Here is a 4,586-nt window from a genome sequence, read left to right on the forward strand (position 1 = left end):
GAATAGAGTTGTTTAAACAACTCTATTCAATTATTGCTTAAATAATTTCTTTCCAAGAGTTATTGTTTATATAGTTTCTTTCCAAGAGTTATTGTTTATATAGTTTCTTTCCAAGAGTTATTGTTTATATAGTTTCTTTCCAAGAGTTATTGTTTATATAGTTTCTTTCCAAGAGTTACTGTTTATATAGTTTTCTACCAATAGTTATTATTTGTATAAAATAAACAGAATCTATTTACCTTCAAGTCAGACATTTAAACACACTGATGAATATTTTAATGAAAATTATAATGATATTCATTACCACAAAAGCTAAAACCGGAAAGAATGGCAAATTGATCTCGAGTAACTGTCACAGTTGTGCATGTTTTAAACTGTTTAAAAAGTTTATTTTAATCCCCAAACGCATTGTATGTTGTTATTCGTGTTCACACAACAACGAGGTATAAAACATTTATAAAAACGATCATAAGTACGTGGCATAAGAACTAGTTAAAGGAATTCAACTAATAACCAACTGCTACTCCTCAACTGTTATCATAAGTTTATTTTAATTTTAGTATTTGTTATAAAACAAACAAAAACGAAATCCCCAAGACTATACTATAATTAAAAAGTTAGATAATGTACAATCATACTATTATGCTGAAGAAAAGTGAACTTAGTGAAACACGAAGTTTACCGTTATGTAGAGTCTTGCGTGGCCTAATGACTAACGTGTAAGGCTGCGGTTCAGAAAGTCTAAGTTTTGCGCTGCAATTCCACTGAACATACTCCACATTATCAGCAGTGAGTGAGTTAATAGAGTGACAATCATTATTATTATTTGGTTTAAATTCTGTACTAGTTATGAAAGGGTGAAATGTGGTAATATTAATAACGTCACAACTATACTTGAACCACCCTGTTAGGCCTAGTTCATACTTCTGTCGCAAATAAATGTTATATGTCAGATGCAGCCAAGTACAAAGATTGCGCAGTAGGAGTTTATTTTGTATAGAGTTTTAGCCATTTTCGGCCAGCAAGCAATCGCACATATTGAAATGTCTCAACGTTTTCCGACGTTATACATTTTGAAGTTGCAAACGCATGAAAAAATATTGTACCACTTTTACAAGAACAGGACAAAAAACAACAAAAAAACGCAAGTTGAACTAATGCGGATTATAATTCTAGCCTGTCACAGGGTTAGTGAGCACTGTCTAAGACCAGCATTTATGTGAACTCTGAAGAATGAACCAGGCCTTATGATTTAATGTGGTAAGAAATTAAAACAAGTTATACACAACTCATTTCATTGTCTTATATTTATTTATGACCCAAATCATATACATTGTCTGTAGTCTTCTCTTCAAATTTCAAGCACAGAATTATTGAGACAAAAGAAACACAAACATCTAACACTGATAAAGTCAGGCGTTACACCAGTCCCATGCACATCAGAAAGATGTTTGCTTTATTATTTCACATTACATACACTTCACCAAGTGCACATTAGAGAGATGACTACTTAATTGTTTCACACTGCATGCACTCCACCAAGTGCACATCAGGGAGATGATTACTTAGTTGTGTCACACTGCATGCACTCATTAGAGATGTTTACTTAGTTGTTTCACACTGCATACACTCCACCATGTGTATACCAGAAAGATGTTTACGTAATTGTTTCACATTGCAAGTAGTCCACCAAGTGTATATCAGAAACATGTTTATTTAATTGCTTCACACTTCATGTAGTACACCAAGTGTATATCAGAAACATGTTTATTTAATTGTTTCACACTGCATGTAGTCCACCAAGTGTATATCAGAAACATGTTTATTTAATTGTTTCACACTGCATGTAGTCCACCAAGTGTATATCAGAAACATTATTTATTTAATTGTTTCACACTGCATGTAGTCCACCAAGTGTATATCAGAAACATGTTTATTTAATTGTTTCACACTGCATGTAGTCCACCAAGTGTTTATCAGAAACATGTTTATTTAATTGTTTCACACTGCATGTAGTCCGCCAAGTGTATATCAGAAACATGTTTATTTAATTGTTTCACACTGCATGTAGTCCACCAAGTGTTTATCAGAAACATGTTTATTTGATTGTTTCACACTGCATGCACCAAGTGTATCATACTTGTATATCTCCGTTTATAATAACAACATCCTATTGTTCTACGATCATTAGAACTTTGCCATATGATTTATTTATACAAGTGTTTGCAAGTCAAGAACGCACACTTAAGCATCATACAGTTAGAAGTGGCAAAATATAAAATAAGTACATTACACAGTAAGTGAAATTACTGTCAAGGCTGATCTCTTGTTGAATAATTCATAATGCTGCTATCTAGGGTACGAAACCAACATATTAGTAAATGTAAAAATATTTAAACAGGTAACGGAAAAATATGAACTAATTTAAGAGAATCCTTAGAAATTGTTAAAAACAGAATGAATATAAATATAGATTTAGTCCTAGGAGCCACGGAAGTAAACTTTTGGAAATCATTGTTGTAAATGGCGTCACTAATTATACTAACATGCTAATTATACACGTACATTAGATTTACAAGAAACTTCATGTGTACTTCGTGGTTTATTCACCTGAAGATGGTGGAATTATTTCCACCGAAACATGTAGAGTTTTATAGTTTTTTAAAACTTATATTTTTTAAACTTTACCAATAAATTATTGTGCAAGTAAAAAATCGTTGATGTCTCGTTTTATTAATTTTAATTAAAAATGTTTGCACAAGAACTGTTTGTTTTACGTATTATGTCTGTAAGTTATTCCAAAATAACGAGTTTATTTTAATTTTGATTTATGTACAAATGTACTATCCCATTAATTCACGTACTTATCTTTGTTTAATATCCAAATATCAATGTTGTCGAACAGTTATTTTCAATTTCTTACTTGAAGTTTGTGTAGATTGAAATTAGTAATCTCCATCAACTTCGTGGTTGTCCATAAAAGGTACACGTCAAACTTAATTTGAACAACGCAACATTTTAATAGTTAAGAACATTAACTTCAACTGAAACTGAAGTGTATACCAATCGAACTTAATTTGTACAACGCAACATTTTAATAGCTAAGAACATTAACTTCAACTGAAACTGAAGTGTATACCAATCGAACTTATTTTGTACAACGCAACATTTTAATAGCTAAGAACATTAACTTCAACTGAAACTGAAGTGTATACCAATTGGTATACACTTCAGTTTCAGTTGAAGTTAATGTTCTTAGCTATTAAAATGTTGCGTTGTACAAATTAAGTTCGATTATTTCTCTCGTGTAATGTAACCGAAAGATTTATAGCAAAACACGTGCAAATTCGGAGTGTCATCCCGGATATTAAACAACATGAAAGATGGTTATCAATAGCGACAAACATATGCTATAGAACCTCTGACTACCATCTTCACTAGCCGCTACAAAGAACAGTATTCACTAGAGGTGACAAAAGCTCACCAGGGAACTTTTGACAAACGTCTGCCCTTTGTACCAAGTCATGTAAACGTGTTTTTAGTGAATGCGATGTGGTCGCCCATCTCACAAGACTGGTGTCGGCTTTTCCGCTGACAAAAAGGGCTTAATTACTGCATTAATGGATTTAATGGATCAAAAGGGAGAGAAATTTCTCGAGTTTCAATGTGCTAGGACTCCGACTAATCATCGTAATTACCGTTGCCTCCCAATATGAATGAGAGAAAGGAAATACTGTTTAGTTGTAACTGCACACGAGGGAGAAAAAATAAAATACAGGCTCAGTATTTGCTCCTTGTTGCTTTTCACCCTATATTTCAGTCATGGGTGTAGTGGGTGAACGTTGTTTGGCAATTGGGGCTGCTATAGAAGTGTGACTTGTATTTATATATGTATACGACTATCAAAGCTGTATATGAAAAGCGTCAAGACTAAACGAGAGAGGCAAGACGGTCTTGTCATAGTAAATGAGAACTAATAAACTTCCCAAGCACAAGATTCAGACTGCAATAGAAGAAAAAACTGTCGCCTTTACATCAACATCTATAGCCATTCAATTCTAGTAGATATTATCAAGAAATGTTGCTTTCAGAAATAAGCAAGAATACAAATAGTTGAGCTGTGTCTTAACTTTTAACTCTTTTAATTCTAGCCCAGTATGGTTGAATTATGCTTTCAATATTAGCATGCTATACAAGATGAAACTCCAAAGGTTAAGCAAACTGTTCTTGCATTTTCCCATATAGATCATTGGAAAATTGTATGCACTTTAAATAACTCCCTGTAACATAAATTCGGAATGCATTCAACATGTCTCAAAAGTGACACAAATAACAAATATTCTTTAATATCGCCACTGTTGACTTTGTGTTTCTAGATCACACCTACTGTTCTTGTACATTGTTTACGTTGTGTTTCTAGATCACACCTACTGTTCTTGTACACTGTTTACTTTGTGTTTCTAGATCACACCTACTGTTCTTGTACACTGTTGACTTTGTGTTTCTAGATCACACCTACTGTTCTTGTACACTGTTGACTTTGTGTTTCTAGATCACACCTACTGTTCTTGTACACTGTTGACTTT

At 32.9% G+C, this 4,586-nt stretch overlaps 1 protein-coding gene across 1 annotated transcript in view; it reads right to left on the bottom strand.

Moving 5' to 3' along the window:
* Window positions 1–4,586, bottom strand: part of LOC106463045 (protein gooseberry-like) — a 73,928-nt gene that overhangs the window by 14,546 nt on the left and 54,796 nt on the right. The gene's annotated exons all lie outside the window — the stretch shown is intronic.

The sequence above is a fragment of the Limulus polyphemus genome, unplaced genomic scaffold, assembly GCF_000517525.1.
Source record: "Limulus polyphemus unplaced genomic scaffold, Limulus_polyphemus-2.1.2 Scaffold1311, whole genome shotgun sequence".
Classification (NCBI taxonomy): Eukaryota; Metazoa; Arthropoda; class Merostomata; order Xiphosura; family Limulidae; genus Limulus; species Limulus polyphemus.